An 11403-nucleotide genomic window follows, 5' to 3' on the forward strand; every position below is an offset into this window, starting at 1 on the left:
AATGAGGCTGTAAACCGACGAGTAGAACACGTAATTGCAGCATATATATAATTGTGTTACACAAAAAAAGAAAGTGGACGGAAAGAAAAACACGACGTTTGGGTGGACGCTACGGAAGTCGCGCTAGGCCTACCTTGTTGCGTTGGGCACGCGACGCTGCTCAGAGAGCGAAGCAACTGGTAACGTAGCTCCCATTATCGATGGTAGCGCAGGTAGGTCACTTCCTTGATTTTTAGTTCGTGCAGCCACCGCCTGGTGCCGTCGGTATTTGGAAAAGGTCCATTGTGTCAGTGTGCACGACACTCAGTTTGCTCATTACCGCTCATTGCAGCCAGTGGCGCTATGTGGCAGAGCCATTGTACGGGAGATAGCAAAGAGCCATGCACTGCAGAGAAGTGAACTCGGTGCAGTATGGCAGTGACAATGCTCAATCGCCAAATTAGCACACCAATTTTCTATGGGACCGATAGAGATTTTTATGCGATCAATAGGATTTCATCGTACCGATGGGCATTTCTACTGGGCCGATAACAAGTTATATCGTACCAATACAGACTTCTCTTGTACCATTAGGAACTTCTGTGGGACAAGCAGGAACTTCTGTGGGACAAGTAGAAACTTCTATGGGAACAACACGAATGTTTTCTGGTCCGAAATACAAGTGCCTATTGGTCCTTCAATAGGATCAATAACAAGTACTGGTTAAACTGAAAGCTTCATTGGTGAAATGGAATGCATTTCGGATCGAGAACTTTTAATGGTCGACTGGGAATACAGAACATAAAATCTATTAAGTGGGCATCTATCAGGTTAAACAGTATGCTTAGTGGAGAAATTAGAGTTGTTATATACTAAAGTTTTATGTTTTGAGCACAGGGCCCCTAAACTCGTCGTACACAAAGTTGGAGCCCAAAGTTAGCGGAGCGCGCCGATTGGACGCCGCCGAAAAAAGCGCCAAGTCATCGTCGGGATCGTCCAATCGGTGCGTTCCGTGAACTTCGGCCCAAACTTTGTGTTCGACGAGTTTAGCACCCCAGGAAAATAATTTTTGCCGCAAATATACCCGATGGCAGGCACGCAGCCAGGATTTTGATTCGCCCATGACAAAATACTGTATGAGGGGGAGGGGGGAAAGGAGGCCACACCAAATGAAAGGTTTGGGAGGAGGGGGGGGGGGGGGTCCCATGGGCCTTCCCCCCCCCCCCCCCGTGCAGATACGTGCGTGCCCGATGGGTTCCTCTCTGTCAAATAAAATTTTTTTTTTTAGCTATATAACTTGGGTTGGGCCATGTAGACACTAATTAAATAAAACATTCAGTTAATAAAGTGAATATGAACTCTTTTTTGTCACGTGTTTTAGAATTTCCTGATTACGTACTGTCCTCCTTCGTGTTATAAAACATGCGGCTGCCAGTAAAACGTAAAGAAAAGACTATGGGGAACGGGAACATTGTGTGTGCACATAGTATGCACAAGATTCATGAATAATTATATATAGGCAAGCCACGAAATTCAGGTATCATCGGAACTCTGCAGTTTTAGCGGTGTATTCTGTCCTCTTGTTTTCCAGGATGTCTCAGTAACAGTAATAGCGTAAACGATTGCACCAACTGGATTATGTATTCACATTAGACTTTGCTCCATTTTATTCAGTTTTACCTGGTTTCGGAGTGGAACGTTCTCGTTTTTGTATAAATTTCGCTCCAGAACCGAGCAAATCAGAGTAAAACCGGGTCAAAAACAGAATAACACTGACTCAAAAATCCTATTATCATCTTTCACGATTGGTCCAAAGCTCTCGGACTTCCGACGTCGGGACGTTAAAAATTTGGCGGAGTTGGCCAAAAAATGCGATACTTCAGGCTTCCATTTTGCCATGTGAACGTATCCTGTTTGAGCCCTAGCAGAGGCTACGCGCTCGTTCTGGGGCGGCAGATCACGTGCACATTCTATCGTGGGCATGCTTTTTATTAACAGAAAAGAAAAGCCGGTAGTGCCGAATAACATCTAATAATTATTAACACCATAGAAGTCATTAAAAAAAAGCACATAAAATGCGCGCACACACACACACACACACGAAATAAGGATGACCTTCCCGAAATTATGATTGCACCTTGTTTCACGCACAGTAAGTGTCAGGCAGCGCTTTCCACTTTGTAGTTGAGCAAGGAAGTTCCTTTTTGAAAGGCATTTTATGCGCTTGTTGGCAGTTTGGGCCTTTAGTTTGGCTTCTGGCTTCCCAATGTTGTAGTTTTCCTTAATGCCGGGAAGAGTGTACACTCCAGCAATGAAGTTTTCGAGATTCAAAAGCCCTTCATTTTGCGTCCAATTAAAATGAAGGCCAGCCGAAACAGGGTACGTCAGACTCGTTACATTCGTCTTTGGCAGTAGCCTTTTCGGAAACTTGGACAGGAAATTGGTCTTCAAATCTCCCGTCACTTTCACAATTTTATCACTTGTGTCTTCACTAACTGGCCCAGTACTGTGACCGCTTCTGGTTTCATTGGTACTACTTAGTTCACGGCAGGGCCGTACCCAGAAAAAAATTTCTTGGGGGGGGGAGGGGGGTTTCGGGGACAACGGCGGCCATTTTGAAAGTGTCTATTGTCTTATTTCCGCCTATGAATCATGTGCATCGGTGGTATATAATGGAGAGTTGCGGAGAACCGGTCCCGGTTTGGTATCCGGTAGCCGAACGCCGCCACTGCGCGTGCGCAGAGGTGGAGATTAAAATCGGCTGGCTGCAAGTGCACCGACCAGGGCCGTACCCAGAAAAAAATTTCGGGGGGGGGGGGGGGGGGGGGGGGTCTAAACCCCCTATTTCCCCCTGGTTACGGCCCTGGTTTTCACGGGGAGTTTTTGTCTCACCGTGTTCCGAGACAACCGAGCTTACAGAAACTGCTGTCGGCGACGTCGGTTCTGGTCCCTGGCCTGTTGTAGCATTTTTCAGGACACAGCTTCGTCTCAGGACTGTTGTCCTTGGCAAGCTGGGTATACTTAGTGGCTCCAAGTATATTTTTTTGTTTGGGTTCATCGTCGCACAGCGGGACACCCTACGTGTCTCAAATCCAAATTTTAAAATTCGCACCGACGTCGTCCCGCAGCAAATGCAATTTTCTAATTAAAATGACAAATAAAAATTACTCCGTTATAAGTTTAATATATATTCAGTATTTACATTTGACAATTAAGTAATACCATAATTTTTAGAAACGTTTATTATTTTCTTAAGTGCATCAGTCACACTTGCGGGCTTGCGAGTTACACCACGTGACAATATAGAGTGAGCTGGAGTCAATAGAGTGAACAGTGGGGTCACCCGCATGACATATAAGACCAAAATAAGTTTTTAAAGTGGAATTTATGCAAATTTTTTACAAAAACAAGAGTTAAAATACGAAGTATTATAGTCACGTGATACATCCCCTGCGAGAGGAAGTGGTCCGACGTGATAAACCGAACGGTCCGGCCGGAGGACAAGGAAGCGTGGAAGAAGAATCGAAGCTTACCGAAGCTGCCGAAGCAACGTTCGCGGGAAGTCTAACCGCTTGAAGCACGTTGCAGAGTCGAGACCAGTTGAGCGGCCGGAATTTTACGAACGATTATGCAAGCGTACGTCTTGAGGACGACCATGAGCCACAAATCATCTCAAATTTCTGCCCGTCAAGCCTTGTGACGAAACGGAATCGGACTTCTTCAAGGCGCGGATCCTAAAGTTGTTTGGGTAAGTTCTAGTCTCCACACGCGTTGTGCCCAGTCTAGTGGTCATCTCCTTTAAGTTGAAAATTGCAGCTTTAAGCACAATATGTGGGAGTAACTCTCGGCGCCGGTTGTTTCAGGATCGCAGAGTGACGCGGAAACCCAGTGGCAGTAAGCGGGTGCTAGTACCTCCGACGAGATGAGTGACTGCCCGGGAGGGCTGGAGGGAGCTTGTATGAGACAGGTAATTGTAATTTCATTTTCGCGCTTGCGAAGCAATTCATAAGACGTATATTAAATTTGAGATTTTCTTTAGTTATGCCGCCACAAGTACAAGGAATTTCATTAATAGGGGTGCCATGTGTTTGTTTTCATATGCCCAGAAACTAGGTAAAGGTTATGTGTTTTAACATTTTTTCTCTGCTGATAGGCTTAAGGTTAGAATGAATTATATCTGTCAAGGCGTGGCGCAGTCTGTGTCGATTTGGAGAAGAGGTATGTGTGTGTGTGTGTGTGTGTGTGTGTGTGCGTGCGTGCGTGCGTGCTTGTTCGTTTGTTTGTTAGTTCGTTGGGGGAGAGAGGAGATGACGAAGAGGAGGATGAGGGATCACGTCGAATCATTCAAATCGTTAACTCTGACAGTAATGAGGTAAGAAGGATACCTGCTAGTTACAACGGTTCGGTTTTGTGCCAAACTCAAATTGCGTTTTGCCGCATAAATATTGCTACAATTTTTTTTTTCATCAACAAAATTAATTTTGAGGCATGCCGTTGACAAATAGGACCCCTGTTTTCAATCCCATTCCAGGTTATTCGCGACTTCAGCGAACTATAGATGGCGCACTGCTCAGGCAAAATTCGGACGAAAGAAGGTCGTTTTCGTTGTTCAGCATGCGGACCATCACGAATTCCTGCACTGCAGCGTAAAATCAGTGTTACATTTGAATGCGAAGCGATTTTTCGACCCTAGAAACGTTTGTCTACTCAGTGCGTAGGAAGGACCCGGTGGAATCATTAAAATAATTACTGGAAACAATGTTTGTTTCTATGCTGCCTACGAGAACCAAGCAGCGATAGCAGACGACAGAGTCGGGACAACCTCCTCTCCTGAGCTTCTCGGCGCTGCCGCTACGCGGCGTCGATTTCGCTGGAGTCACGAATATTGCGCTGGTAAATTTCCTGTACATAGTGCTGCTTTAAAGATGAACTGAAGTTTATGTCTTCTATGTGTGCATTGGCAATGGCATGTGGCTCAACAAGACTTCACACACGAATGTTCTCAAATAGAAGAGGGAATCAATGTTCATCCGGTAAGGTTTGGTAATTATCTCCGCCACAGATGGCCTCCTTGGCGAATTGGAACCGGCAGACCTTCAAACCGCACAAAGGCTAAGCAAAGCCACAACTGGATGCAGCAAGACTAAAAGCTTTATAATATTCTGTAAGGACTATGGCTTTATAGCCTTTTGTAGCAAAACATACTGATCTGAAAAGCGTTGTTTGTGGTTATTTTAAAGTGGTATACGGAAACTTCGTCGTATTGTATTAATTCTGGTTCACTGCACAGTTAAAAGGTTTGTCTTCGTTTACTGCCAGAGAAATATAGCTTGCGATGAACTAAATCAAAGTTATGACTGCTGGTGTCATGTACATATTCAGAACTTTTTTTTATTAAAATAATTGTAATCAAGTGTTTTTATGGGTTTTTTAGCACTGTGATTAAGATACGTCAATGTGTTTTCTAAGAAAGACTACTAATTTGCAGTTTGTATCTTCTCCTAAAATATTTTGTAGATCTGAGCATGTATTCATACCTGAATATGTGCCAGGCATAATTGTTTACTAGGCCTGTAAGCTTCCCCACTACATCATTGCTGCTATGTTAGCGCTTCCCAGCTATTATTCGAGAGAGAAAAGTGTTTCTCATGATCAATTAGGTTGAGATTGTTTAGCGTTAATGTTTTTGAGTCCCCCATTTTTAATTGCTGACAGAGCGCTTCAATGTCCGTTTATTTTTGGTTTGCCGCTATTTATCACCTCAAGCAAAAACATCACGCCACTGGGATTAACCTGAAGCTCACCTCGTGATTAACGACGCTGCCGTCCACTGTCTTAAGGTGGGCCTACGTTCATGGGTACTTGTCTAGTGGTTCTGGAGTTGATGTTGCTGAGATAACCGAGACGCCGATTTCTACGATGGCCTCTGTCAGCATCATGGTCAATTACAGCTGGCCCGAGCCCGAACCAGGCCAATCAACGTGCTGGCCCGAACCAGGCCAATGAAAGTGCTGGCCCGAGCCCGGCCCGGGCCCACAGTCAAAAGTCCGAGCCCATCCCAGGCCTGGGCTTTCGGGTAAGCCCAAGCCCGTGCCCAGTGGTATAATCTTTAATCCAATCGCCATATTGAGATAAAGACGTCAAAATTCCTCAGTTTAAATGTCGGAAGTGCCTCAATAAGAGCAGGTATAAATATTAGTAGCAAATTTAATGATAAAAAAACTGCGCCGACTTTACTCAACAAGATTAACAATTGAATCAAGCGTTTCGTCTCCCATGCGGGGAACATCATCAGTGAAACCTTCAAGCAGGGATGAGCGAAAAAACTTCAACAATCTTATTTAAGCAAGTCCGCATAAACATCGGGGGAAAGGGCCGCGGTTGGAGTTGCAAGCTGATCAGTCACTTCAGATGAACCATGATTCCACCAACCTTCGTGGACCCCACCTTTGTTCACACGCCAGAGTGGACGCATTCTCAAAGTCGAAACTGTGACCCGTATTCCAACAATGGTCTACGAGTTCCTTCTTCGCTGTGTTTGTTTAGGCGAGTGCAGCGCTTCCAGCCTGTCTCCCCAATGTAGGATGTGTCACAGTCTAGACAGTTCACTTTATACACAACACCGCACTGGGAGTCTGGGGGGGTGTAATCTTTAGGTTTAGAAATGAAGTCACATAGTTTATGGTGGGGTTTGAAAGCTGTGCGGATATTCAAAGGGGCGAGGGCCCTGCGAATAGACTCAAAAGCACCTCTCAAATAGGGTATTGTTGCTTGCCCTGTCCTAAGTTGTCCATTATCCTGACTTTTTTGTTCCATCTGTTTGTGCGTGTTATCAATAAAACGTTTCGGATAATTCCGCTTCATCAGCAGGTCAACAATAACAGCATCCTCAGAAGCGCGCAAGCCGCCTCGGTGGCTCCGAGGCGAGAGCGCTGGCCTACGGATCCCCATGTGGTGGAGGCTTATTGCGGAGCAGGCGCCGTGTAACCGAGCTTTCGGTTGCACGTCAAAAGATCCCCAGGTAGTCTAATGGTGAATTCCACTCGTAGATCTGGAGCGCTTTCCAAAGTCTGCGAGGGAGGCAAAATTCCGCTCCGTGGGACCCGCTCCGAATCGACGAGGGAAAGATAAACTTGCATTTTTGGAGCGACCTCCCCCACACCCCTCCCCATCCCTTCTCCCTCCGCCGCACAAAATGGCCGCTGCTCGAACTTGACCAGCCCACCAACGCCTCAGCCGGCTGATCTTTCCGACGACCAGTGACGACTGTCACTGCTTAGCTGCAGAAGTAACACGCGACACAGGCCGGGCGAAATTATACGTACCGCGGCGCCCATGTCACAAATAATGAAGACGTCCGCGTTCGGCACCGTCACATACCTTTCGGCCGCCTCGAAGCGGCGGGGCACGGAGAGCGATTGCCAGCGGTGGAGTTCAGATTTGTAGTACGACTTTAATAAACACAGAGGTAACAAACCATCACTTTCGCGGTCATTGCCTAACCACTTCTTGCTTTATTTCACGGGAAAACGCCGACAGAATGCAGTGTAAAAAGGTAAACAATCACTGGCTTCAGAATGAATAGGCCTAACCTTGCGTCTGCCTCCGGCTTTTCTGTCGTTCTTTTTCTCGTTCTTCCTCTCACGATCACAGACGTCAGCGCTTACGATTTGCCACGCTCCACATTCCCGGCTTTTTATCTCTGATCTACGCGAGGTAGAAGCGTTCGAGCCGTCACAATCCAGAGTAAACAACCGACGCACCCGTACAGATCCAACTCCACGACCCGACCGGCCCGCCAATCTCTCCAACCTCTCGCCGCGCATGCGCACCACCGATTTAGACGGAAATCACGTGGGCCGCTCTGTCAGCTTCCGGAGAGATCCGTGAAATCCCGCAGAGCAAGTTCGGCGGAGTTTGGGGCGCTCCGTGGAGCGGGCGCTGCCAGAGATCTACGAGCGGAAGATGACCAACTTGAGCCAGATCTGCGAGCGGAATATGCGCGCTCCAAATGGAGCACTTTTGGAGCGCTCGAGATCTGCGAGCGGAATTCACCATAAATTAATCCTCAGTCCTCCGCTGGGGCGTGCCAGATGGCCGTCGTCGGTTTAGCACGTAAATCCCCCAAATTTGACTTTTTTCTCGGAAGCGCGATTGAGGATTAGAAGAAATGCGTTCGGACCGGTGTATTAGGTTTTTTACGACAGCCCTTTTATGTTCGACAGAATGATGCGAGTTAAAGCTTAAGAGGTTGCCTGTATCACAGCTTTGCGGTACACTGTTGTATATAAGCGACCGGTACTATTTCGGAACACATTAACATACAGAAAAGGCTTTGCACCGTTCTGTTCAACTTCATGTGTGAATTGGATTGATGATTCAATGCTGTTTAAAGCTAAATGAAAGTCACCAAAGGGACATGGCAAAGGCCACGCATGCGACAAGAGCGAAGTCGGAACTCGTAGACCATTGTTGGAATACGGGACACAGTTTCGACTTTGAGAATGCGTCCACTCTGGCGCGTGAACAAAGGTGGGGTCCAAGCAGGTTCGTAGAATCATGGTTTATCCGAAATGACTCATCAGCTTGTAACTCCAGCTGCGGCCCCCTCCTCAATGTGTATGCGGACTTGCTTAAATAGGACTGTTGAAGTTTCTTTCGCTCATTCCTGCTTCAAGGTTTCACCGACGATGTTTCCCACATGGGAGACGAAACGTTTGATTAAATTGTTAATCTTGTTGAGTAAAGTCGGTGCAGTTTTTTTTATCATTATGTTTCCCGGCTTTTGGAATATTTTTGCAGCACATTTAATGAAGAAATGGATGCCGATAAACACCTGCCAAGGTTGACTAAAAATAAACAGAAACATCCAATTAATAGTTATGATTGCACTTAGCGGTTGCTATGTGGATGTTTTTTTATGTTCGACAGCTCAGCAAAGTCTGCGGATCTGGTTATGCTTCCTGTACGAGACAGATCACGAAGCGGTTGCTGACTGACCAGTTGGGGCGAAAATTTTTGTGGGAAGGACGTAAGGGAAAGTTGACATTCAGGAACCTTCACCTTGCTGAGTGCATCATAAGTAATCTCTGGAACAGTAGTGCAGATCGCTTCACATGGAACCAGATTTATGGAATTGTTGGTGTCATACTTCTGTTGCTTTCTTTTATCAGATACAGTGCAGGGCTGCCATAAATGTGAAGACTTCAAGGTAGAAACCATGGTCACGGATTAACTTCGCCACGCACCTGCCTGACATCAGTCATCTCAAATGGTAAGCTGGTCTTATTAAGCTGATGTTAGCACAAAAATCAAACTTTTCTAGAACAGTAAGTATGGTGTGCAATTTCTTCAAAGCATAATTTCTATATGAGAGTATTTGAATGCTTTAAATATTAAAGCCAGTGACACCTTTTTTGGTTTAATTTGAGAGCGAATACTAAAAGTGTGAACAATATTAAATAATTAAAAAAAAAAAATTTTTGTTTGGAGTGTTTCTCTAAGAGGAAAAATTTCATTATGTAATAGTACCTTATTATGGATTAAAAAGAATGCATAGACAACGAATTTTAAGAACACTGATATTTGATGTAAATCTAACAAACAAAAGTTGGCAATACAGTACTCACATCCAGAATGAATGTGCTTTAAAAACAAGGCATAAAATACTTGTGATTTATTTACATCAGTTCCAATTCTTGCATATTTGAGTCACTTCACTTTGAACTTCACTGTTTTTATTAGTTTTATCTCAAAGAATGGTAAACCACTGCTCACATATCTTTAACGTAACATTTTTTCGTTGCTTTTCAGGAACATTCTGCACCACAGGAGAGAGAGATGTGAACTGCCTTAAGTGGGCCTTGAATGCGCTGAGATTTTTATTATGTTTATCAGACATTTTTTTTAAGCAAAGTATCCTGCATTGTTCAGTAAGTATACTTTATTTTGAAAACCTCATGCTGTCTATGCAGCATTGTTCAAAAATTATACTTTATTTTAAAAGCATCAAGCACTGCTCGTCTGTCTAACAGTAACAATAAAGAGTTAATGGCGATTTGTTTGGCACTGCAACTTTTTCTACAGAACGGATGTGCATGCCTGACAGGCTGGGCAGGAATTTAGTGCGCTACTCACGTTCAAAGTTACGCTGCAAGACTGCAGCGGCATCTTTTGGCTTGCAGTCGGTGCTACAGCTCTCATGGAATTCTGGTGTCCTCGTCACTAGAGCATATGACTACTGAAGCCTTAGACTTCAGTAGTCAATTCCTCAGGGCCGTTCGTCATAGCTTATGACAATGTTTGTGTCCAGTATTTCAGTTCTCTCGCATGTGGCGAGGTCCACCTCACTAAAACGAGTCAGCATCAGTAGTGTCGCCTTCCTTGTCAGTGTCGTCTGCATTGATCCTGTGGTAAAGCTTCTGAGCTTGATGGTGAAAAAAAAACTTCAGTATAAAGAATGTCGGCTGCGGGCCTGATTGCTACATTATACATCTATAATGCGCCATTTGGGTATACATTGAGAGCATGCACGGGCCATACAGCAAATCTGCCCTCTGAGCTCTTGTTTTGTAAAGAATTGGACTCTTATCCGTTTAAATTTTTCTGTAGGACAGTTTACACGCTATATGCTAGCATAAAATGAAGGCTGCTTAGGCACTTCCTTGCCCTCCTGGTATAGGGCTGGTCCCTATACCAGGAAAGGTAATATTTCTGAGGTATGTACATGGTACATCCACAGGATCAGGCTGAACATCCTACAATGGTCCTGAATGTCCAGCTGCATCAACCAGATTGCGTTAGTGGTACGTTTTCTGGGGAACCATTTTGCTCTGCACAGTAGATACTTTCAATGTTGGATGAATCGTAGCAGATATCCACTGGATATGTTAAATGTCCGAACAACACACCTCTCGGATGTTTAATAGACGGTTGCTGGTTGACTGGGTACCATCAAACCAATGTGCACCGGGGCACCTGTTGTCAATTACCGCTCATTGGTTTTCGCCCCCTAAACGCCATCAACCCAATGTGCACAGGGGTGCCTGTCGTCAATTGCCGCTTATTGGTTTTTGCCCCATAAATACCATCAATCCAATGTGCACAGGGGGGCCTGTTGCCAATAGCCGCTCATTAGTTTTTGCCCCATAAATACCATCAACCCAATGTGCGCAGGAGCACCTGTTGCCAATTGCTGCTCATTGGTTTTTGCCCCATAAATACCCTCAATGCAATGTGCACTGGGGTACCTGTTGCCAATTGCTGCTCATTGGTTTTTGTTTCATAAATGCAATCAGCCCAATGTGAATTCCCTAAAGGTTTACCAATTCAGCCCAATGTGAATTCCCTAAAGGATTATCAATTCAGCCCAATGTGAATTCCCTAAAGGATTACCAATTGGTGCACGTAGGTTTTTGTTTCATA

At 45.1% G+C, this 11403-nt stretch overlaps 1 long non-coding RNA gene across 1 annotated transcript; it reads left to right on the forward strand.

Moving 5' to 3' along the window:
* Positions 1-3299: 3299 nt before the first annotated feature.
* On the forward strand, positions 3300-9124 carry LOC120848950. Its single transcript, XR_005717806.3, has 4 exons — positions 3300-3727; positions 3843-3946; positions 5931-6055; positions 8911-9124. It is a non-coding gene; the product is annotated as an uncharacterized LOC120848950 (long non-coding RNA).
* Positions 9125-11403: the final 2279 nt, after the last annotated feature.

The sequence above is a fragment of the Ixodes scapularis genome, unplaced genomic scaffold (genome assembly GCF_016920785.2).
Source record: "Ixodes scapularis isolate PalLabHiFi unplaced genomic scaffold, ASM1692078v2 ptg000854l_1__unscaffolded, whole genome shotgun sequence".
NCBI lineage: Eukaryota > Metazoa > Arthropoda > Arachnida > Ixodida > Ixodidae > Ixodes > Ixodes scapularis.